The sequence below is a fragment of the Micromys minutus genome (genome assembly GCF_963924665.1).
Source record: "Micromys minutus genome assembly, chromosome: 5".
NCBI lineage: Eukaryota > Metazoa > Chordata > Mammalia > Rodentia > Muridae > Micromys > Micromys minutus.
The window spans coordinates 15,204,746-15,231,463 of NC_137974.1; the positions used below are offsets into that span (position 1 = coordinate 15,204,746).

General features: G+C 33.7%; 1 pseudogene across 1 annotated transcript; it reads left to right on the top strand.

The window, feature by feature from the left end:
* The first annotated feature begins 19,929 nt into the window (after window positions 1-19,929).
* Window positions 19,930-20,748, top strand: LOC308420614 (DNA-directed RNA polymerase II subunit RPB3-like; annotated as a pseudogene). Its single transcript has one exon. The product of its transcript is annotated as a DNA-directed RNA polymerase II subunit RPB3-like (transcript).
* Window positions 20,749-26,718: the final 5,970 nt, after the last annotated feature.

The following is a 26,718-nucleotide window of genomic DNA, read 5'->3' on the forward strand; positions in this document are numbered from 1 at the left end:
ATTGAATTGATGCAATTGTAGAAACCAGCTTTCAAATTTTTGCTCATTTAGATATGTGTTGTCTATCATCAATGGGAGGAGAGGACTTTGGTCTAGTGAAAGTTTGTTTACCCATTGTAAGAGATGCCAAGGTGCTGATGTGGGTGGGAGTGGGTAGTTGGGAGTTGGAGCACCTTCATGGAAGCAAGGGGGGGGGATGAGAGTGGCGAAAAAGTGGATAACATTTGAAGTGCAAATATAGAGAATGTCCAATAAATAAGATGTAATGGCTGTTTTTTTGTCGACTTGACACCAGCTGAAATTAACAGACAAAAGTGACTCAGTTGAGAAAATTCCTCCATGAGATCCAGCTGTAAGGCATTTTTCTCAAGTAGTGATCAAGGGCAGAGAGCCCACCCCATTGTGGGTGGTGCCATCCTGGGCTGGTAGTCCTGGGTTCTATAAGAAAGCAAGCTGAAAAAGCCAGGGGAAGCAAGCCAGTAAGTAACATCCCTCCATGGCCTCTTCATCAGCTCCTGTTTCCTGACCTGCTTGAGTTCCAGTCCTGACTTCCTTTTGGTGATGAACTACAATGTGAAAGTGTAAGCTGAATAAACCCTTTCCTCCCCAACTTGCTTCTTATTCATGATGTTTAATGCAGGAATAAAAACTCTGAATAAGACAAAAGATAAAAAATAAAGAAAGAAAAAGGAAGAAATACATTTTGAACTTAAAAATATCTATAACTGTGTTGGAATTTGATTCTTCATAACAACATAATAACAAAGCATTAATACTGCTATCATGTATTATTTTCATACATGTCCCCATTCCACTTGACTCCCTTAAACTTTCTGCTGTACTTTGTGTTTGTTTCCCAATGTCAAAAGGGGTGCTATTATATCAACGTAACTATCTAATTTAAAACAGAGTGTTTCAAGGGTTCTCATTATCTAAACATTGCTATGCTCTTAATCTTAGTATTTTTCTCTAGCCACTGAAGGAGGAAGCCTTTCTGATAATGACTGTCTAAGACTATAATTTATGAGTACAGAAGAAGGCTTTTAGAAGTAATTTATTTCATTAGAACCTTTATTTAGAGGAACAGCAATACTGGAACTCTGTCTAGGTCAGTGGCCTAAAAATTTAAAAATGGGGTTAGTATCCAATTATCAGTGACTGCATATTATCTCTGTTCTTTTGTGACTGGGTTATCTCACTCAGGATGATATTATCTAGATGCATCCATTTTCTTAAGAATTTCATAAGGTTATTGTTTCTGATAGCTGAGTAGAACCCCACTATATAAATATAGCACAATTTTTGCATCCATTAATCTACTGAAAAACATCTGGGTTCTTTCCAGCTTCTGGCTATTATAAATCTGGCTGCTATGTACATTGTGGTGCATGTGTCTTTGTTTTTTGTTGGAGCATCTCTGGGGTATATGCCCAGAAGTGGAATAACTGGATTTTCAGTTAGTACTATGAAAAATTTTCTGAGGAACTGCCAGACTGATTTCCAAAGTGGTTATAACAGTTTATAACCCCATAAACAGTGGAGAAGTGTTCCTCTTTCTCTGAATCCTTGTCAGCATCTGCTGTCATCTCAAATTTTGATCTTAGCCATTCTGACTGGTGTGAGGTGGAATCTCAGGGTTGTTTTGATTTGCATTTCCCTGATGGCTAAGGATGTAGAGCACTTTCTTAGATGATTCTCTGCCCTTCGATATTTCTTGATAGAGAACTTTTTGTTTAGCTCTGTACCCAATTTTTAATAAAGTTGTTTGATTCTCTGGTGTCTAACTTCTTGAGTTATTTGTATACCTTGGATATTAGGCCTCTATCAGATGTGTGGTTGGTAAAGATCTTTTCCCACTCTGTTGGCTGCTGTTTTGTTTTCTTAACAATGTCCTTAGCCTTACAGAAACTTTGCAATCACATTAAGTCCCATTTGTCAATATTTGACCTTAGAGCTTGAGCCTTTGGTGCTCTGTTCAGGAAATTTTCTCCTGTGCCTATGTGTTCTAAGGTTTTCCCTACTTTCTGTTCTAATAGTTTAAGTGTACCTGGTTTAATATAGAAATCTTTGATCTACTTGAACTTGAGCTTTGTACAATGAGATAAGAAAGGGTCTATTTTCATTCTTCTGCATGGTGAGTTCCAGTTGGACTAACACCATTTGTTGAAGAAGCTGAAATCTCTGAACACCCCAGAAACAACTTGCAGACTATATGAAGTTCAAGCAAAACAAAGGTCAAAAAAAAAAAAAAAGAAAAAAGAAAAAAAGAAAAATCATTATATTTAATCTCTACACACCAAGAAAACTTTGACTATTTCCAGGTTATATCTTGTTTTACATGTACTTTATGCTCATTATAACTAGTAAGATTTTAAGGCACACTATCAAGCCTTTAAAAAAATCAAGAACTGACAAAAATGTATTCGTATACTTTTATCCAAAAATGCTTTAAAAATCTGTTCATTTATCTTTGTTTTTTAAAATAAAGTTGTTCAATTAAAAAATAGTAATTTTCATGGTCATACTGTAGACTGAGGAAACAGTAGTATAAACAAAACATTGATCTGTCAAAAAATTATAAAATGCAGGCCATGCCAGGGATTCATTTCTTGACATGAAGTGGGTCTTTAATCCACATATTGGTTAGTTAGTCTGAACAAGAATTGTATCACTCTTGTCCCTTGAAATCATAAAGGTACAATACCATTGCAGACCTGAGAGAGTGCACCTTGCTTGAATAGGAACTCTAATTTTATCAAAACTAGAATTACGACAATATAAAATATTTATAAGATGGTATGTTAAGGCATTAAAAATGTATAGATGTTAACAGACAAAAGAAATATCCTATAATTTGATTTAATCAAACATAAATCAAATAAAATGTATGAGAGGCAGATGAAACACATCTCAGCACATATACATGAATTAAAATGACACGTATTGCTATCATGCAGTAATAAGAAGGGACTAGTCATGGGTTTATCAATAAATTAAGTTGAAATTTATGTGTCACAATTTTTATGCAAAGCACAGCTATCTGATTAAAAATTGAAACCAATATGTACTTTGCCAAGCTTAACAGTTTTATAACTATTCACAAAATGGAGTGCATAAAATTTATAACAAAGTCCTTAGTTTCAATGAGAAGATATAACTAACTTGTACTAAATATTTATCAGTTATTTTTAAGACAGAAAGGAAATTAAAACAATCTACATTTATATAAGTTTACATGCAATTCTATGAGCGTGTGAATTTTTTGAAATCTAGTTCACATTTCCAAAGCATTTCAATGACAATTTTTGTAAATAAATTCATTATGTATGTTAACAATAATATAAACCAGAGTGACTCTTTTGCATGAAAAATCTACAAAGCAACAGAGAAAGTATATGGAACAGTGGTTTTCAAAATATTTACCATTTTTTGATAAACAAATATTTCCTGACAATGTTATTCCACCAAGAAATGTTTCTAGTTCTCAACTAGAAACTTCTCTTGACCTTTCTAGCTTTATTCAAATAATTCCCCTTAGATGTAAATTATACATACATTTTTTTTTCACTTTGGGCAACTTTTTCTTACACCTCCATTTCAGGCAGGCAGCTTCTTCATTTTCTAAAGTCAGTATCACACCTAGAGAAAGTTGGAAGCAGCTCACAATAATTACCTAACATATTTCTGCACCATTTTATATTCAGCATTATACTGTTCAGAACTACTAAATGCAAGAATAGATTCAGATAATACAACTCTTGCTTTATTTAATATTTAACCTTTTATTGGCCTTGCAATTGAGATTCCAGAGAAGCAAGCTGATAGTGAGGCAGTGATTAGTGTTCTGAAGCATCCTGGTTACCCTGCATATGTCTTCAAGTGTTTCTGGAGCATCACCTCTTCCTAGTATTACTTATACTCAGCCACTAGGTCAGAGTTGACTGGACTCTGTCAAAAGGATCTTTGTAAGATTGCACCCATGATGTTATTTGTGTGGAGTGTGGAACATGTAAAAGTTCTCTGTCAATCATTTCCTGTGACAGTCCACTGGCACACATGAACTTGGCAATGTTGACCATATCTAGTAAGCAACACCAGGTAGAAATCTCCTTGAAAATGTTGACATTGGCAGAAATAAAAGATATGGCTGCATTTCATATATAAATTAATTTTTCCACTTATAAATCATTCTTCCAGTTTCATAATGCTAGAAGAACTACAGCATTATTATAATTTATATCTTCACATTAAAGTTTATTATTGTGACTTTATTTACATACTCTATATATTTTTATATATTACTTTATGTGTCCTTTTATTATTTTTGAAAAAGAAACAAAAGAATGAAATGCAAGAATATTGACATAAGTATCTCTGATTTATTTTTAACACTTACATATACCATGTATCTACTTTATCAAGAATATATTCACATAATTTTTTGAAATGCATATTTTCATTTGTTCTGAATAAATTTTATTCTTTTAGTATAAAATGAAGCTCGTAATTATTTGGAAAATTCAATGATTAATGATGAAGCATTAATTCTCAATATTACAAATATAATATTCAATTTAAACATTGTATATTCTGACTATTTCCAATATAAACAATTTTTAAATGTTATCTACTCAATTATCATATCAAAATAGAACAATTCTATGGTTGCTATTAAAGCTGTTTCTTTTTTACTAAGTTTATCATAAAAAAGTGGACATATACTTACCAGTTTTGTCTATACTGTATAATTTAGTATTTGCTTGTTATAATTATTATTTCTGTTAATTTAGCTATAGATTCAAAATAATTTGATCTAATAAAGATTAAGTTCATGGGACTACCCATCCATCACAAAAATATTAATCCAGAATTGTTCCAGTCAAAAAGAAATGCAAGGACAAAGAGTGGAGAGGAGAATAGGCTATCCAGAGACTGGCTCCCCTGTGGGGGGATCTGTCCCATCTGCAAACACCAAACCCAGAAACTATTGCTGATGCCAAGAAATGTTTGCTGAAAGGAGCCTGGTATAGCTGTCACCTGAGAGGCTCTGCCAGATCCTGACCAATATAGATGAGGATGCAGGCAGCAAACCATTGGACTTTGTACAGTGACACCAGTGGGAAAGACTGAAGGAAATGAAGGGGTTTGCAACCACACAGGAAAAGCAACAATATCAACCAACCAGAGGGCCCAGAGTTCCCCAGGCATATAACTGCCAAACAAAGTGTATATATGGAGGGACCTCTGGCTCCAGTTGCATATTTAGCAGAGGATGGTGTTATCTGGCATCAGTGAGAAGGGAGACCCCTGGTCCTGTGGAGGCTGGTTGCCCCACCATAGGGGAATGCAAGAGTACTGAGATGGGAGGGGGTGGATGTTTGGAGGAGTAACTGAATAGAAGCAGGGGGACTGGGGATTGGATAGGTGCCTTAACTGGGAAGGGGCACTGCATTTGAAATATAAATAAGTAAAATAATCAATAAAAATGAAAAAGGACAAACAAACAATAAACACTACTAATTATTGTTTACTTAGATAACTCTGGTTGTCCTTAGTTCTGACAGTCCATTTGAGTTTGATGATCTAAATTACATGCTTATTAAGAAAATTAAAGAGACTGAATAAACAAGTTCCTTATAGACTAGACATCAAACACATAATTTTTATAGGTTTGACAAAATGATTTATTTATACATATGATTTTAATCATATTTTAAATTTTCATAAATTGTTATGAAATATTTCATAGTGCACAAGTTAAGTTACCCTTTTGTTCTGAGAAGTAGAAAAGTTTCTCAAATGAAGAGTGTTTTAGTTTTGAAGGACAGTTTATATAGATCTATTTTCACTTTAGTTACTGAAGTTAACCTAAAGATACTATGTTCTTGGTAACAGGAAAGAGTAGTTTTACCTATTTTTTAATCAAACAAAATAACTATGCAATATATTGAAGTGTTTATAAGCTTGATTGAATTACTCTGTAACAGATGCAACATAAATAAAACATAAAATAAAGAAAATGGCAGGCAAAAATGCAATTAGGTAAAAATTTTTACTCCAATAAATATTCTACATTCTATTCATTATACATGCCAATTGTAACATCCATACAAATGGGTTCCAAACGAAGTGTCAACATGGATTACTCATTTAAATATCAATGCAACAAGATTCTACACTACACTTGAGAAATACTGGGAAATGATTGTTCTTGTATTCCAGTATTAAATATTTCTTTCAAAAAAAATTTTTATGAACCAATCTTTATAAAATAATCCTTAAAAATTAAAAAAAAATGCCTATATTGTCTTCACTGTTAAGGAAGGTTGAATTGAATTTTGAAAAGAATATATTCTATGTAAAAAGTATGCATGTATTTTCTCATATTGAATTTTTTAAGAGAAACAATAAAATAACAATAATTTTAATCACCTTTTAGGTATTATCATTATTAGACAGAGACAAAGTATATTTTGCATAACTATTTTGATGCTACTCTGTTTCTGAATAACCAATAATGTAGAGGATAAAAATTTTACCAGTAGAGTTGACTTTCCTACCATGATGGTCAATTTTCTTGTTGCTCGTCCAGTTGCTTAGCTTGTCTATGAGATAAGTCCAAAGAAAGCAAAGAAGAGAAAACAAAAGCAAGTGGCATTAGTGTTGCTGTAAACACCGCCCACTAAGTGTACATCTCTGCTACAGGACAGGACCATCTACCCAAGTGTATGCTTTACAGATATCTCACAGATATTAAAGGCTGTGTGAGTAAGTGTACTTAAGAGAGCTTGGAAACAGTATTGCTGAGATTTAAAACTAGGCTATCATCTCTAATGCAAGATTTTGACATACATAAAACAAAGAATCTTGATATAATAGGATACAAAATTTTGTCCAGAAATCTGTCACTTTTACCCCTAATTTTTAAAAATGAAAATTTTCATTAGGTTGGAAACCAAAAAATATATATATTAAATATTTAAAATTACTATGCTATGAGGGAAATCCCAGGTTTTCCTTCTGGTTTAATTTGCTTATGTAAAAATTTAGTATTATTACAAGTATGCCTACATGGAGTTTTAATTTTTTATTCACAACCCAAACCCAAGTGATTTTGAAGAACACAATGTCAAAAATGATATGTCTGTAAGTCTATACTATCCTTGGTTTAAAAAAAATAGAAAAACAGATTTAAATGTTTAATTAAGAAATAAAAATTTAAATACAATAATAAAAATTCATTATGTCATTTTTCAGTTACCAAATTTTATTTAATGCTAATTCCAAAATCTGAACAGTTTAATGTATTTTGCAATCTAATTAAATGTTTGTTCAGTGTAAAAAAATAAAACTTATACAGAAGATATTTCGTCAGTCTCAGACCAAGCATATTAGAAGTAAGAAGATTTGAAACCAAGGTTATCATGATTAGATTTTTTTTATTTTTTTTACAAGCACTAGAAATTTTATTTTATTCAGCCTGCTCATTGTGCCAAGTAATATTGAGCAAATCCATATCCCAAACATCCAAGTCTCATACAGGTAACAATTGAAATTATTAGACTTTATATTCTTGTTTCAGTGCTATTAATTGAAAACATAATATAATAAAGATGTTATTTGAATTCAGTAAAATGTTTAATGCATAAAGTGCGATTTGCATAAAAAATGTTGTACCCAACACACTACTGTTTTTTTAAACAAAACCAAGTGGTAACATAAAGTGACAGAATTAAAGTTCTTTTTCTACATTCTCATAATCAATGTTCTATCACTCGTTTTTTTTACAACTTTATTTTAAAAAACAAAGATAAATGTACAGATTTTAAGCATTTTTTGCATAAAAGTATATAAAACATTTTTGACAGAACTTGGTTTTTTTTTTTTTTTTTTTTTTTTTTTTTTTTTTTTTTTTTTTTAAGGTTTGATAGTGTGATCAAGATCCCACCAGTTACAATGAGCATAAAGTACATGTAAAACAAGATGCAACCTGGAAATAGTCAAAGTTTTCTGGGTGTGTAAAGATTTTTTTTTTGTTCTTGGTGGGTAAGGATTGAGCATGACTATTTTTTTTTTGTTTTGTTTTCTTTTTTTCTTGGACTTCATACAGTCTGTGAGTTGTTTCTGGGGCAGTGCGAGCCTCTGGGGTTGGCTTCCCACTATCAGTGACTGCATATTATGTCTGTTCTTTTGTGACTGGGTTATCTCACTCAGGATGATATTCTCTAAATGCAGCCATTTTCTTAAGAATTTGGTTAAGTCATTGTTTCTGGTGGCTGAATAGTATTCCATAGTGTAAATGTACCACAATTTTTGTATCCGTTCATCTTCTGAAGGACATCTGGGTTCTTTCCAGCTTCTGGCTATTATAAATAGAGCTGATATTTGTGGTGCATGTATCATTGTTGTATATTAAAGTGTCTCTATGGTATATGCCCAGAAGTGGAATAGCTGGGTATTCAGGTAGTACTATGTCCAAATTTCTGAGGTATCACCAGACTGATTTCCAGAGTGGTTGTATTAGTTTGACCTTAGAGCTTGAGCCATTGGTGTTTTGTTCAGAAAATTTTCTCCTGTGCCTATGTTTTCTAAGGTTTTCCCTATTTTCTCATCTAATAGTTTCAGTGTATCTGGTTTAATGTGGAGATCTTTGATCCACTTACACTTGAGCTTTGTACAAGGAGATAAGAAAGGGTCTATTTTTATACTTTTGCATGCTTAGTGCCAGTTGGACCAGCACCATTTGTTGAATAGGCTGTCCTTTTTCCATTGAATGTTTACGGCTCCTTTGTCAAAAATCAGATTGCAAAGTTTCTGTAAGACTAAGGACATTGTCAAAAAAAACAATATGGCAACCAACAGAATGGGAAAAGATCTTTATCAACACCACATCAGATAGAGGCCTAATATCTAAGGTATACAAAGAACGCAAAAAGCTATACACCAGAGAATCTAATAACCCTATTAAAAAATGGGGTACAGAGCTAAACAAAACGTTCTCAGTTGAGGAACACCGAATGTCCGAGAATCATCTGAGGAAGTGCTCGACATCCTTAGCCATTAGGAAAATGCAAATCAAAACAACCCTGAGATTCCACCTCACACCAGTCAGATTGGCCAAGATCCAAAACTCAGATGACAGCAGATGCTGGCGAGGCTGCAGAGGAAGAGGAACACTTCTCCACTATTGGTGGGGTTGCAAACTAATACAACCACTCTGGAAATCAGTCTGGAGATACCTCAGAAAATTGGATATAGTACTACCTGAAGACCCAGCTATTCCACTCCTGGGCATATACCCCAGAGACACTTTAATACACAACAAAGATATATGCACCACAATGTTCATAGCAGCTCTATTTATAATAGCCAGAAGCTGGAAAGAACCCAGATGTCCTTCAGAAGATGAATGGATACAAAAATTGTGGTACATTTACACTATGGAATACTATTCAGCCACCAGAAACAATGACTTAACCAAATTCTTAAGAAAATGGCTGCATCTAGAGAATATCATCCTGAGTGAGATAACCCAGTCACAAAAGAACAGACATAATATGCAGTCACTGATATTGGGATGCTAACCCCAGAGGATGTGTAGTCTTTTACTACCACAAGTTACACTTTCATAGAACCAGGCTTCTCTTCTCCCACAGATAGCTTTTTTCATGAGCACCATTGCTTAACTCAGATAATTTTTGCCCTATCCCCATCTTCATACTGGCCTTTTGTCTGCTGATGATTCCTGTTTTGTGCATACCATAGTTAACTCAGAGAGTTGACATGTGCTACTGTCCTACTCTGTTCAGAAGATAATTTATCATTGTAGCCATACAATTCAATATCGTTTTACTATCCTTCTTTCTTTCTCTCTCTCTTTTTTTTTTTGGTCCTTCTTTCTTTCTTTGTTTCTTTCTTCCTTCCTTTCTCCCTTCTCTCCCTCCCTCTTTTGGAATTCTGTAAACTTTACCCCTCACTTACCTGGCAGTAGCCAGGCATGCTCAGCCCCAGTGACCTGACACTATAAAAGGGGCTGCTTGCCCCCTCCTCTCTCTCTTGGCCTCTCTTGCCTCCTGGCTCTCTTGTTCTCCCAACCCTACCCTTCCTCTTCCCCTTCCCTTCCCCCCTTTCCCTCCACGTGCTCATGGCCAGTGTCTACTCCTCTATTCCTCTCTCTCTCTCTCTCTCTCTCTCTCTCTCTCTCTCTCTCTCTCTCTCTCTCTCGCTCTCTTTCTCTGGCTCTACAACACTCTTAACTTTCCCATGACCTGAATAAACTCTATTCTGTACTATACTGTTGTGTGGCTGGTCCCTCACAACATGGATCCCCCCAAAGGCATCTCTCTTACCCCCCAACTTTGCAGAACCTCCATGGGCCATATGCCCCACACTCTCTTCATCCTTCCCCTAACACACACACTCTCTCTCTCTTTCGTTCTCCTTCTCTTTCTTTTACTTTCCCATTGAAGTGTGAGGATTATAGATGCAAGGCAGCATAAAAGACTGTTTATTCATTATTTTCTTCCTTTAATCAATAAAAAACTGCACCTTTAGATAATATTTACAGAAGCTGACTAGGATCCTTGCTTTACTACTATTCAAATTTCAGTGAAGCTTCATGACCACTTGTTATTTGGCTATTTAAAATCCATTTGTTTTATCAGTTAAATAGACTAGCTAATACTCTTGTTAGTTTTTCCTAAAAATGCAACGTTTTGCTCATCTCTCACAATGGTTCAGATTTTATAGAAAAAAGCATCTATCCTAACAATAAAACTAGAATAATCAACTATGCCTCTGGGCTGCTTGAGGCACATGTCATTTAAACTGACTTGAAAAGAATAATGACCTTCTGGGACCTTGACATTAATCATCCAATATGAATGAAATAGACCTCATGAAAAGCCCTGTATCTGTCCAATATTAGACAGTAACCTTCTTGTGAAAGAGTTGAAGCCCACATCTCCAGTGACTTGGCCTCTTCATTCTGTAGAGTGGAAAAGTAGAAAATGGTAACAGATAAAATGTCATCTTTATTGTTTATAAAATACTTTGAAGTATAAAAATCACTTTTTTTAATCCTCCAAGGGATTTTAAAAAATAAGAAAGAAGTTAGAAACATATTTACTAACCTGTGAATATGAAGAATCTTCATGAAAAAGTAAGAAAACTGACATATTAAATGTGCCAGATTTGGACCTGATATGACAGTTCAGTGGTTAAAAGCACTAGCTGTTCTTTCCAAAGACACAATTTTACTATGCAGCACCCAAGTTAGCTGGTTCAGTAATGTCTGTAATTCAGGCTTTAGGAGTTTCAAAGATCTTGTCTCTTCTCTTTAAATTATGATATTCCTTGTATCTGAAAAGTTCTACTAAAATGCTTTTAAAAACTGCTTTTCCTATTCAACTCAATCTTTTGATCTAGAACTCCATGAAAATAGTATCTTCATCTCCTGTAAGTTTATCTAGAATCTGTACATCACAATACCATACAAAGTACACCATTATTTGAACAGTTTATGTCACATTTAAATTTTTAGTCCAATAGGAAATTTATGTACTATTTTTTTGTATTATTTATATGATCTAGCAGGGAGGAAACACAATAATACATAAAAAATAACATTTTACCCTCAATTCATATATATATTTTACCCTCAATGAATATATATTTTTCTGAGAAACTGTGAAATTGATTTTCAGAATGGTTATAAGTTTGTACTCCTACCAGCATGGGCTGTCACTTGAATATTTTATCTTAGCCATTCTGATGGTTATAGGGTAGAATTTCAGATTCACTTTGATTTGCACTACCCTGATCACTAAGGAAATTGAGAATTTTTTAAATGTTTCTCATTCATTAGAGATTCCTCTGTTAAGAGTTTTATTTAGTGTTCAACCCTAATTTTAAATATGCCAATTTGGTTTGTTAATATCTAACTTTTTGAGTTCTCTATGTATTTTGCATATTAGTCTGCTGTTCAATGCAAGTTGTGGAAAATCTTATCTTAATCTGTAGGTACCATTTTATCTCATTGACAGTGTCTTTTGATGTTGAAAAAAAATATAACTAACCCCCATCTGCTAAGGGTTAGCTGAACTGTCCGCTTGCAAGCCTTGACTTCCGCAGAGCCACGTGCCTTCCTTTGTAATGCTAATTGGCCCAATCACAAGCCTATTTCTCACCTGGTCTTCTTCCTGTTTTCAGTTACCTCAGGTTATAGACTTCACCCTAGGGGTTGACTCCTCCATCCAGCAGCTAGAGAATTTGCATACCTCCTTTTACCCCTAAGTGTATATATTGGAAGACTGGAGTTAGTCGTGCTGGGTTTTTTTGTAGATGGAGTAAAATGCTTTTGGTAACACACATAACTGAGTTGTGTCTTTCTTTCAAAACCTTAGCCCTTCATCGAATTCGTGGTGTGGGTGCCACACTTTGCCTTACAGTTTTTCATTTTGATGAGCTACCATTTATCAGTTGTCAATCTTACAGCCTGAGCTACTGAGGTTTTTTTCATGAAGTTGTTCCTTGTAACAAGGAGTCCAAAGATATTCCTCACTCTCTCTTCTATTAGATTCTGTGAATCAGTTTTATGTTGATGGCTTTGATCCATTTGGACTTGAGTTTTGTGCAGGAAGATAAATACAAATCTATTTTTATTCTTCTTCATGCAGACCTCTAGTTAGTCTACTGTTTGTTGAAGCTGTTCTTTTTTTAACATTGTATGCTATGGCTCCTTTGTTATGAACCAAATGTCTATAAGTATGTGAGTTTAATTCTGTTTCTTAATTTTAATTTCATCGATAACACTGTTTCTACAATAATACCATATAGGTTTTATTACTATTTGCCTGTAGTACAGGTTGAGACCAAAAATGAGGATACTACCGGAAATTTTTTTTTAATTGTACAGGGTTGTTTTAGCTATCCTAGGCTTTGTGCTTTACCATATAATGTTGAGAAATATTCTCTTGTCTTAAAAAACTGTGCAGTGATTATGATAGAAATTGCATTGAATCTGTGGATAGCTTTTTGTAAGATGAGCATTTTTAGTTTGTTAACCTTATAGGCAAATGAGCATGGAAAATATTCAGATATCTTTTAAATTATTTGACTATATACTCTCTGTACTTACATTTGAAATGTTATCCCCTTTTGCCCATTCCCCCCCCCCTCTACTTGCCTTCACAAAGGTGCACTGCACTAGTTCCCAATCACCCTCTCCACTTCAGATCCTTGGCATTCCCCAACATTGGGAAAACAACTTGGAGTTCTTATTATACTGGCCTTTCACTTTTAACACTTGAGTAATACCAAGCCATTTAATATTATTAGTGGCTATTGTGAAAAATGTTGCTTCCATGATTCCTTGCTTACCTGATTATCATTGTTATAAAGGAGAACTACTCATTTTTTTTGTATTTTTTAGTTAGTATTACATCCAGCCACCTGTTAAAGGTGTTTTTCAGTTGTAGGAGTTCTCTGGTAGAATCCTTGGGATCACATCAGTATAAAATCATATCATCTGCTAACAGCAATACTATGGCTTCTTTTCCAATTGTGATTCTCTTGATGTTCTTGTATTGTTGCTCTGGTTAGGACTTCAAGTACCATTTTGAACACATAGGGAAAGAGTAGGCAGCCTTGTCTTCTCCCTGATTTTAGGGGTATTGCTTCAAGTTTCTCTTCATTTAATTTGTTGTTGGCAATTGATTAGCTGTATATTGTTTTGATTGTGTTAAGGTTATGTGCCTTATATCTCTGATTTCTTTAATACTTTTACAGGAAGCAGTGTTGGATTTAGTAAAAGTTTTTTTAAGAATTTAATGAGATGATCATGTGGTTTTGGTTTATTTATTTGTTTGTTTCTTTGTTTATTCTTTCAGTTTGTTTATAGAGTGGATTGCATTGATGGATCTTTATACATTCAAACATGATTGCATTCCTGGAATGGATCCTTTTGGTTCATGGTAGATGATGTTTTTGATGTGTTCTTGGATTTATTTTGTGAGTATATTATTGCCTATTTTTCAAGCCAACATTCATAAGGGTAATTTATCCTGAATTATTTTTCTTTTCTGGATTTTGTATTGTGAAAGAGTGACTGCTGATTCATTAAACGAGTTTGGCAATTGTCCTTCTGCTTTTATTTTGTGGAGTTGTTGAAGAGTATCTGTATTGGCACTTCTTAGAATGTGTTTTAATATCATGAGCTAGAACCCTCTGGGCCTGGGTTGTTGTTGTCGTGAGACATTTAATGATTGCATCTATATCTTTAGGGGTTATAGGTATCTTCAGCTTGTTCACCTAATCTTGGTTTAACATTTGTGATTAGGATGTATCAAGAAAATAATTTATTTAATTTAGAATTTCCAGTTCTGTGGAACACCTGCTTTTGAAGTAAGACAGAATGATTCTTTGGAGATCCTCAGTGCCTGTGTTATTTCTCCACTTTTACTTCTTATTATTGTTCATTTAGACACTGTCTCTCTGCCTTTAAGTTAGGCTAATGTTTTGGTTATCATGTTCCTTTTCTCAAAGAACTATCACTTGGTTACTTTGAGTCATTTTTGGTTTGTTTGCTTGTTTGTTTGTTTGTTTGTTTCTGATTTGTTAATATCAGACCTGAGTTTGATTATTTCCAGGATTCTGTTTTTTTCTTGGGTATGTTTTTGTCTTTTTTTGTTCTAGCTCTTTTAGGAGTGCTGTTAAGTTGCTATTATGAGATCTCTCCAGTTTCAATATGGACACATGGCAGGCCTGCCTGCCTTCCTCCTTCAACTACCTTGGAGCCTCCGGCTATATTTGTATTTTTCAGTATGAATTCACAGACAGAAGCCATATATAGCTGTCCTCTAAGCAACTGTACCCTGTAGCTCACCAAAACAGATGCACAAACCCATAGCCAAACATTATATCATGCTCAGAAAGTCCTGTGGAAAAGTTGGGGAAAGGAATGAGGAATCAGGAGGAAATAGGAACTCTACAGGAAGGTCAACAAAAGCAAATAACTGGTATCTTTTTTTCAATTTTTCGATGAAAAGACTAGTTTTTATTATTAATTATAAGAGAAATTTTTATGTATAAGGATAAAAATATATGTTAAAAGGCAGCTTTAGGATACTTCAATTAATTTTACAATACAAGTGAACTCTTAGCTTATGTTAATGTTCTTCCAAAAATTAGACTCTTGACATGTCTTAGAGTACTAGGCATAATTTACTATGTAGTAACACCCAAGTACAATTCAAAAAGAGTGGTTGCAACAACTACATTTATGCCATTATTGCACAGCAGCTAGTTAGCAGGTTGATTTTATACTTCATAAAATTTACAGCTGTGGAAGACAGTTTGGACCTTTGCTCTCATGTTTGCCTGCATTGCACCTTATTTGACTTTATAAATAAAATATTTGTATTAGTTGTATTTATTTATTTTATGTAGGAGAATGCATGCCAAACATCACTGTATTGATACAATAATATATGATATGAATTTGTGTAAGTGTGTGTGTGTATGTAAGTCTCAGGAAAAGTTGTGTGATTCATTCTTACCCCTTATCATGTGGATGTAATCATTGAACTAAGGTCATTAGCTTGGCAAAAAGTAGCTTTGACCTCTTAATCATCTTGGTGGGCACATTCATATACAGACTTATTTTACATTATATATGGAAAACTTGGCTTAAGTTAAATATTTTTGAAAGAAAGATGTGTTAAAATTATTTATTTAATATTCGAATTCATATACAGAAATAAACACATGATGGTCTAATTAATGAAGATAAAAATAAAAGGGTGCTTTGACATGTTATTTTAGCACTCCTGTCCAAGACAAAATTCAAGCTATGTCTTACAGTTGTTATAGAGGTTGAGTCAAAAGTGGTAGTGTATTTAAATTAAATATGATGTGTGAAGTTATGAAGAGGAACAATATAAGTTATCATCAATAATGAACTATAGGCCAAGAACTGATATAAAATATAACTGCTATAAAAATCAAAGTTTTACTGTCATTTCTTTTCAAAATAATTGAAGACATGTATTCTTTACCTGAACAACATTTTTATGTAGATTATAGTTTTCACGTTTCTTTCCATTTTACAAAGTCGTAATTCAAACCATATTTTTTACTCTTACTCAAAACATATATGTCAGGCTGCAGCAAATAGGGCAGCAGAAGTCATTTAAGAATCTGAACATCTCCCTCCTTAGGTCTTTACCCTGTAAGGTAATGAAAGCAAATTGTCTATAAATGTCACCTTATTTTCTCAGATGTGGTGACAGGATGAAAGATGTACCCAATCTGTGGGAATATAGGTTTTGTCTGAACTCTGAACATTTGCTTCTATGTCCTATTTCTATTTTTAGGCCTAGGCCTGGATGATTCAGTATAATTTAATCCTCAAAGCTGGCTGGTTCAGTCTAGCTTCAGTTGATTTCTGACTTACTTTCTCTGTCTGGTCTCAAATGAGAAAATATTATCTAAACTTCTGGCTCCTTCTGTCTTAACTGGTGACTACCTTGTTCTCTCTGACACCTCTGTCTGTACATCTGTCCTGGTAAAGCTAACATACATACTCATCATATACCACACATCAACTTTTTTCATTTCTATCTGCTCTTAAGTGGGCTCTCATTCCTGTGGTGTTCTGCTGTGATTTGCATGTATTCTATGTCTGACCACTTCTATCAAATCTTTCTTTTTTTTCATCACTTTGTCTTCTCCTCATTTAGCTGTCACTTTTAAATATTGCTGGTTCCTTGTACAAACTAAACCTTCTTTTAGTGTTAGGGATTAAATGTGGGTGCTAAGTGCCTGTACATATTCCACCAAAATCATATTGCGATTCAGGGTATGTCTGCAACTCTGTCCACATTATGCCTCTAGATGTGGTCCCTTGTCAGAGCAGCCAGGTTGCTGGATGAAAATTCCTCTACATTTTCAGCAGGACAAATATATTTAGACTTCACATTTATTTCTTTTAAAAAAGTGTTTGTGCATTGCCAATTATCAAGTGTATTTTGATAGATATCATCCCGAAGATTTTAAGCAATATTTTTTTAACTTTCTTAAACAGAGTTAATTGACCCTTCGGTCTTTTTATCGATCCTTAGGCATTCTTAATGATCTTTCTACATTTTTAGAACCATCTGAATTTTCAGTTCCCAGTGAAAGATACATTCTACTCATATTAGCTGAAATTCTATTCTTAGTACTAGTTTCTGATTTCCACAGAAATGCCAGCTCTATCTCTTCATCAAAAGTTATTACTTAAATGTTGGTTTACTAACAAACATATTTAATGAAGTTTAAATGGAATTTAATAATATTCAGATAATTATCTTTTAACAAATTTTAACTTTGAACTATCTATATCTGTTGGTTTAGTTTACTTTTTTCAATTATAGTAATTTTGTATATTTTTTTACACGTGCATATGTGTATATGTTGTGTGTGTATGTGTGTGTGTGTGTGTGTGTGTGTGTGTGTGTGTGTATGAGAGAGAGAGAGAGACAGAGAGAGAGAGACAGAGACAGACATATAGACAGACAAATAGAGACAGAGACATAAACAGAAAGACAAAGATAAAGAGAGAGCTATAAAATGGCTGCATCTAGAGAAGATAATCCTGAGTGAGATAACCCAGTCACAAAAGAACAGACATAATATGCAGTCACTGATAGTGGGATGCTAACCCCAGAGGCTTGCACTCCCCCAGAAACAACTCACAGACTGTATGAAGTCCAAGAAATAAAGAAAACAAAAACTATACATATATTCACAAAACAAGAAGACTTTGACTATTTCCACGTTGCGTTTTGTTCTGCATGTACTGTACGCTTATTGCAACTAGTACGTTTTCAATGTATACTGTCAAGCCCTTGAAAAAAATCAAGTACCGACTAAAAAACATATTCACATGGTTTTATGTAAAATTTATTTTAATGTCTGAAAAAACAGTACTGACAAATATGTATAATTTTAAGCAAAAAATGTTTAAAATCTTTACATCTATCTTTGTTTTGAAAAATAAAATCGTTTAAAAAAAAAAAAAAGAGAGAGCTATAGGAAAAACAGATATTATGAGAATAAAAATCTATCTCATGTGACATTCCTATCATATTATCAACATTTAAATATATTTTTGTCTAGGCAGTGACTATTATTGACTTGAAATTCATATTATTATGCCAATTAACTGAGAAATACAAATTTTCTAAATTCTAAGTTCTGGCTTTACAAAATTATTTTCTACCCATACACCCAAATATATTGTAAGAAAATTATTCATTTAAAATATCTACATGTATTTATGATTTAAACTAGCCATAGATTTTTGAGCCTACTTAGATAATATAAATTCCAAGTGATATATTCATTAATATATGCTAATTTTTTTCTGAATTTGCAAAGTATTCCTATGAAAAATTGTGCTAAATATTGAATACTGTAAAATATATTTGATTATGCTTTAAGAATGTCTGAGAAAGTTTTATACTGTATATACTATGGATAGAAATTTATTTAAAAGTTTAAATGAGAATTCAGTAGTTGATTGATAATTTTCAAAAATAAATATCACACAGAAAGAATTAATTTCAGAATAGATATGAGAAAATATTTTGAACATATATATTTTTGTAATTTCCATAACTGTCCTGAAAGAATCTTTAAATGTGATCATAAATTATGTTAGTAATTATTTTGTTTGAAGGATTTTATTGGTTAAATTTGTAAAAGATTCTCTATAACCCTATAAAGAGTTATTTATAATATATAATATTATAAAATTATTCTATCTTTAAGGCCCAATGAAATACTATTTCATAAGAAATTTACACTCCATTTTATTTATTGCTAAATATTTATAATAAATGTTAGGTTATAGGATGTCTCTTAGTTTCTTTAGTAATGTCTAGGATCTCTCCTTTTTATCTACTTTTCACACACAAAAGAACATTAGGCCCTTGTGAATACCTTTAATGGGGATCCTACCTTCTTTCTGCAGATGTTCATTCTTAGATTTCTCTGTGGCTCATTACTTTTACTCAAGCTGTGCGGACTACTTCACTTTTCCCCAAGTAGCTAGGGAACTTTTATTTTTCTTAACAACTATATTTTCCAAATTTTTAAGAACTGAATAATGTATTTTTAAAACATATCCACCCTTTTTTCCTCAATTCTTCATTATTCCATATTCACAAAGCTAAAACTACTTATTTGATTTTTTTTTTCTCACCAAATCCAGATATTATTGCCTGATTACTCTGGTGGGAGAGGGAGATGATCCTGCCCTGGATTGTGCTGGACCTTAGGAGGGGTGGAAAGTTTGAAAGGACCAGACAATAATATAAAAACAATTTTTTAGAAACAATTAGGCAGCTGAATATATGAACTCACAGCAAATGTGACGATCCAGAAAGTCTTGGGTCTTATACATCTGGTATACCTACCTTTTGTTTTCTAAGTAGTAGATTAATGACCAAATTTCTCCCAGTTTTGCACTTTTTCCTCAGTAAATCATCGTCAGTAAGGCTCAACTGGGTACTTTACTTTTTCAGATATCTAATCCCACTTCTTCTGACTGCCAACTTTTGACATACCATAGGTCTCTTCTTTCATTTGATAAGCATATTAAACTTCTGCTTTGACTATTATCTTTTATAAGTCTCAAAGCTCAAAAAGAGACTTTTCATAAAATGATATGTCGGAGGCTGGTTTTAAGTATTCTGAACATAGTAGGTGTTAATTGACTTCCATTAAAAATTAATAGACACAATTAGTAACTATAGAAAAATTTCCAATCAGAATCAATAATATAATGTGCAAAATTTCAGGTTTGAGGAGAAATTAAAAGAATTTAGGGTTGGTGGTCGCGCAGGCATGCTATAGGGCTGACACGGGAGACTGGCAGTGGTCGAAATGTTGTATGCAAACCAGCCAAAAGTGCAGATCACAGAACTCACAGAAGAGAACATCAAGTTTATTATAGAGAACCTGGCAGTGGCCAATTCCATTCTAAGGGTCTTCATCGCAAAGGTGCCTGTAAAAGCTATCGACTGAGTTTAGACTGATGCCAACTCCTCGGTCCTTCGTGATAAATTCGTTGTGCACAGATTTGGTTTAATCCACCTTACTAGCGATGACATTGGGGACAAGCTGCAGTACTCCTAGAACTGCACGGGTGAAGAGTTCTGTCCCGAGTGCTCTGTGGAGTTCACTCTCGACATGAGGTGCAATGAAGACCAGACGTGCTATGTTACCTCCAGAGAGCTCATCTCCAACAGCCTCAGAGTTTTTCTTGTGACATCCCGGAACTAAGATAATGACCCCAATGACTATGTGGAGCAGGATGACATCCTTATTGTCAAGCTTAGGAAGGGCTGGGAACTGAGACTTCGAGCCTATGCTAAGAAGGGGTTTGATAAGGAACATGTGATGTGGGACCCTACTGCAGGAGTAGCTATTGAATAGGACCCAGACAATGCACTTAGTCATACAGGGTACACCAAGCCTGAGGAATGGCGAAAGAGTGAGTATTCTGAGTCTGATGAGGATGAGTCACAGGCTCACTATGACCCCAACAGCAAGGCAGAGAGGTTGTGGGACAATGTGTAGTTGTGTGGCTCACTGAGCCTTAAAACCATTGTCCTCTCAGCCTTGTCTGGGCTAAAGAAGTTGAGTGATTTACAGACTCAGTTAAGCCATGAGATCCAGAGTGAGGTACTCACCATCAACTAGCCTCAGCATGCCTGCTGCAGAAGATTCGGTACAAGGTAACTGGATTCCAGGCCTTGGAAGCCCTTCTGGTTTCTGGGCGATTACTGCTCTTACACAGGCTGCCTCCTGGAAGATCATCAGAGAGATTGCCAGGGCTTCCACTGGTGTTAGAGAAGGCAGTTTTTATTAGGTGTTAGTCAGGAGAAAAGCACACACCAAACACAGAAAAGAATAACTATTTATTGATCAACAGTATTTATCATTTTTAAAAGTTTTTATTTTTGGCAACAAAGAGTACAACATAATTTACTTCATGTGTCATTGTGCCACCAAAAAAAAAAAAAAAAAATAAAAAGGAATTTAGGTCCTCATAATGCTATCAACTTTATCATTGTCCTTCAGTAAGCAATAGCTCATATATTTATACTATTGATTATAAGAGTGTACATGGTAAAGTCTTTTAAGTGTGATTATTTGTATTAAATATATTATTTAAATTTTAACTAGTTAATTTAGTACTACTATGTTTAAGACATATATAATAACTACATAAAATTATTTCCATTCTAAATTGGAAGTATCCATTTATCTACTGAAGGACATCTGAGTTCTTTCCAGCTTCTGGCTATTATGAGTAAGGCTGCTATGAACATGTTGGAGCATGTATCCTTATTTTATGTTGGAGCATCTTTGGGGTATATGGCAGAAGTGGAATAACTGCATCTTCAGGTAGTACTATGTAGGGAGCTACGCTGTGCCCAACCCCAAAGATGGCGCCGAACTCTGCCCTCCGCCTTCTCAATGGCGAGCGCTCCCTGTGATAAACAACTCCTTATTTGGACACATTTGCCTGGCTCCTTAACATCCGCATGGGTACAACCTGTCATTGCCCACGTGGCAGCTTATGGTTTGCCAGTCTAGAGTATTTAGCCTGCTCACTTCCCTCCCGTGGGAGCAGGGTCAGAAGCAGAAGCTGAAGAAGAAGCTTGTACAACATTCCTGAATAAACTGCTCGAAGAAGATCTTCCCCGGGTCATGTCTTCCTTGCTGGTCAAGGTGGGGCGCGACACTACTATATCTGATTTTCTGAGGAACCGCCTGACTGATTTCCAGAGTGGTTGTAACATCTTACAGCCCCACCAGCAGTGGAGTAGTGTTCCTCTTTTACCACATCCTTGCCAGCATGTGCTGTCATCTGAGATTTTATCTTAGCCATTCTGACTGCTATGATGTGGAATCTCAGAATTGTTTTCATTTGCATTTCCCTGATGACTAGGGATGTCAAGCATTTCTTTAGGTTCTTCTCAGCCATTCAATATTCGTCAATTGAAAATTTTTTGTTTAGCTCTGTACCCCATTTTTTAATAAGATTGTTTGAGTCTCTGAAATCTATCTTCTTGAGTACTTTGTATATATCAGATATTAGATGTCTATCACATGTGGGATTGATAAAGATCTTTTCTCAATCTGCTGCTTGTCCTTTCATTTTCTTAACAGTGTTCTTAGCCTTACAGAAACTTTGCAATCTCATTAAGTCCCACTCATATATTCTTGATCTTCGAGCATAAGCCATTCTGGTTCCGTTCCCCTGTGCTTAGGTGTTTTAAGGTTTTCCCTACTTTCTCTTTTAATAGTTTCAGTGTACCTGGTTTTATGTAGAGATCTTTGATCAACTTGCACTTGAGTTTTTTACAAGGAGATAAGAAAGGGTCTATTTTCATTCTTCTGCATGCTGAATGCCAGTTGGACCAACACTATTTGTTGAAGAGGCTGTCCTTTTTCCATTAAATGTTTACAACTCCTTTGTCAAAAATCAAGTGAACATATATGTGAGAGTTCATTTCTAGATCTTCTGTTATGTTCTATTGCTCTACCTGCCTGTCTTTGTACCAGTACCATGAGGTTTTTAACATGATTCCTTTGTAATATAGCTTGAGGTCAGGGATGGTGAATCCTGTTGAAGATTTCTTGTTGTTATGAGTAGATTTCGCTATTCTAAGTTTTTTGTTATTCCTGATGAATCTGAAAATTTCTCTTCCCTACTCTATGAAGAATTGAGTTAGAATTTTGATTGGGATTGCGTTCCATCTGTAAATGGCTTTTGGTAAGATGTCCATTTTTACACTGTTGATCCTTCCAATCCATGAGCAAGGAAGATCTTTCCATCTTCTTAGATCTTCTTCAATTTTCTTCTTCAGTGATTTGAAGTTATGTCAAATAGGTCCTTCACTTGCTTAGTTAGGGTCACACCAAGATATTTTATATTGGTCGTGGCTATTGTGAAGGGTATCTTTTCCCTACTTTCTTTCTGATCATGCTTTTCCTATGAGTAGTGGAAGGCTACTGATATGTTTGAGTTAATTTTATATCAAGCCATATTTCTGAAGTTGTTTAACGTTGTAAGAGTTCTCTGGTGGAATTTTTGGGGTCACTTAAGTATACTATCATGTCATCTGCAAATAGTGAAATTTTTACTTCTTCCTTTCTGATTTGTTTCCCTTTGATTTCCTTTTGCTGTCTAATTGCTCCAGCCAAGATGTCCAGTACTATGTTGAGTAGTTATGGGAAAAGTGGGCAGCCTTGTCTAGTGCTTGATTTTACTGGGATTGCTTCAAGTTTCTCACCGATTAGTTTGATGGTTTGCTGTATATTTTGTTTATTATATATAGGTATTTCTGCTTTTTCTAATAGTTTTACCATGAAGGGGTGTTGAATTTTGTCAAATGTTTTCTCAGCATCTGGTGAGATGATCATGTGTTTTTTTTCTTTAGAAGTAATTGTCATAAGTTTTTTTCCTAATTACCTACTTTTTGGTTTTTGTTTCATATTTTGATTGTTATTCATGTTTACCCATGAAAAACTTTCAGAACATTTTCAAACACATGAAAATTTACCCAGGTTGAAAAATGTTATGCTTTTAAATAAAGTACATGAATGCATTAAAACTACCACAATTGTACATGTGATGTATGATAGCATCATATTAGTAAGATGGATTTATCTTTAATATGCTCATTTATATATACATTATATAATAATTAAATATCATTAATTAATGAGATTCATGAGTGCTCCAAACATGTAAATATATCACACACATGAGACTGAAGTAAAGTTTCTGTAATTAAAATCATCTCTATTGAATTTTTACTAAGTTGAGCATTAAAATTTATTAATTATTTATAATAAAATGACCTGGTTTTGGCATTGCTTTCACAGAGATAGCTCTTGATAAATGCAAGTTTAAAACATCAGTGTTCTTGAGGAAAAGAACAAAGAAATCTGTGAGCACTAAGAGCAGAACAGCACTGTGAGATTGAATAATTATGCCAGCAAATGTCAAATCTAGTCAGACAGCTCTTGATTTGAGCACAGAGTAAAGTCATTTAGTAGGTCCTAAAACCCAAGTGTGCACATCCAGGTCACACTGAGTGATTGCAATGTCACCAAGAGAAAACAAGCTGAGATACATTGCAGTCGGACTCCAGGGCAGGGAACCCCACAGGTCTTTGCAGACAATGTGGTTTCAACTGAAACTTTTATGAAAGCCGTAGGCAGGAAGAAAAATTCAATTTTTTTCTGAGTAAAGTTGGAAATTGGTACTACTCATATGAATTCTCAGTCATCCTATTACATCTAACCACATTTTTTTTTTTTTTTTTGCCTCTCAAAAGACTGAAATAGGCATCCTGCAAAAAGAAAAAATATGGCTTGGGTATAAATTTTAAGGATTCATTAAAGAACCATACCACAATTTTAAAGCATTCAGTTCTCTTCAGGTGCTTTGCTACCTGTTTTATTTTTTTCAAAAAATATAGTTAATATAAACACATATGTAAGGAATTTAAGTCCATAATGAGAAGTAATTATGAGAAGTTGTAATGTTATTTTTTATTATTCTTTATTATGAATAACTATATACATGTAGTCAATAATTTAAACCTATTTTGGGAAAGTTAGTTGGCTCATATCTTATTATTAATTTAGCTTCCCTTATGATATTTGATGAAGAAAAACTTATAAGGTTTATATAACAAGTCTGTTTATATGATTTAAAACTTTTTTCCTAAATTTAGATGTGACCTTGCCTTCCAAGAAAGACACAAAGCTAAAACATAAGGAAACATGTATCAATGAAAACAAAAACAAAAAAGAACTACAAAAATCTGGATATATTGTGTTCAGAACTAAAATTACTGGAATGACTAAATTAAGATATTTAACATTACATTACTTTAATATCTGAGATTTCTATAGTAAAAGTACAGTCTCTATCAAGTGTCTTGGAAGAAGCAAACTTTTCTAATGAGCTAAACCATGCTTCACTTTGTGAACAGACTAATATTTTCCTTAAAGCAGACTTACAGTTTGTTAGGTCCTTTGTAACTTGATGGAATCTTCTTAAACAGATATGGATTTGATGTCAGAGCATAACTCTTATCAGTAAAATGTTTGGCATTAGTAACCATTTACAATATCAAGAATAACCTGGAGCTGTGAACACTTCACAAAAACCATGGAATCGGTAAAATGTAAAACCAAACCACTGAAAATTAGTGATCATAATAAATATAAATCCACAATCATTTAAAAATGCAATTTAATTTTAATGTATATGTTAATGTCACTGGGTATACAAAACAGCAACAACAGTAATTAAATGATCTTGAAATTGGAGAGATTGTAAAATCTCTTTGGATTGAAATTTTTTTGAAACTGATAAACACAATAAATCGCTATGTATTTGGGGCATGTTATATAAAATTATGTGACTAAAATTCACAGTATATATAGGGCCATCACAGAATATATTTTAATATTATTTTCTCTGTTTCTACAGTTTATTTTCTGCATTTAATGTTAGGTATTGGAAGACAGTCACCTGCACTCACTCATGTAAATGACAGGACCTTGATTCCACACAGGCTTCTTCACTTTAACAATAAACATATTGTATACTTTGAAAACATTATGGGGGTTGCACAGAAACTATAAGAAACTCAAATTTCCTTAAAATATAATTTGGAATTCCATTCCTGAAAAATATAGAGTAATGTTTAGGAATTAAACTTAATTTGTATTGACTGAAGATATTCACCTGTGAACATGAAAATGCACATAAGGGTTTTGAATGCACTTGTACTTATTATTGTTTCACAGAGATTCTTCAGAATTATGGACTGGAAAAAATACTAATCGATCTTGAGAAAGTACAATGTTCTTACTTCAATTAGCAAAAATATTGAATGATGATTCACTAACCTATCTAGTCTAAAAAGCATTGTACACAAAAATCATTGTTTTAAATAAAGTTATTTACAAACATCTAAGTCTCTTTTGATTCATTTTTAGGATAATTAATCATTTTATTATATTTACAGGATGTTTTAAAGTTAAAAGCTCAGGATTAGAATCAAAATAAATCATATACTCTATGTGTTATAATAGAATTCATGATCATTACAGTATAATAGTAGTTTGTGTTTTTTTTTCTTTCTTGACCATAAAAATAAAATGGGGAAAATCGTTAATAGAACACATAAAAACTATGTGTTAAATGTTCACAAGCCCAATCCATTTACTAGTGAAAGAACATATGGAAGCCTTCAAGTATTTTTTGTCACCGTGATTTTATACCATGAAGGCTCTTTTTTTTTTTCTTTCTTTCTTTCTTTCTTTCTTTTTTTTTTCTGTATCTATCTGTGGAAAATCAGAAGGCCATTTACATTCCACCACAAGCTCACTTAATCATGGTGCTTATAGAAGGCAGTGGCTTATCTGTTTAAAGTTTCTTATATACAGACACTACTCACTCCAGATAACCATAAGTCTGAGAATACCTAGTCCACTTTGTTGTAACATGCTTTGTTTATATTTTATTCCAATACAAAATAAAGACGTCACATGTGATACCTGGGGAAGTTCCAGAATACATAGTGATTTAGACACATATCTTTCCACTTCTCAGAATACCATAATTATCCTTGCAGT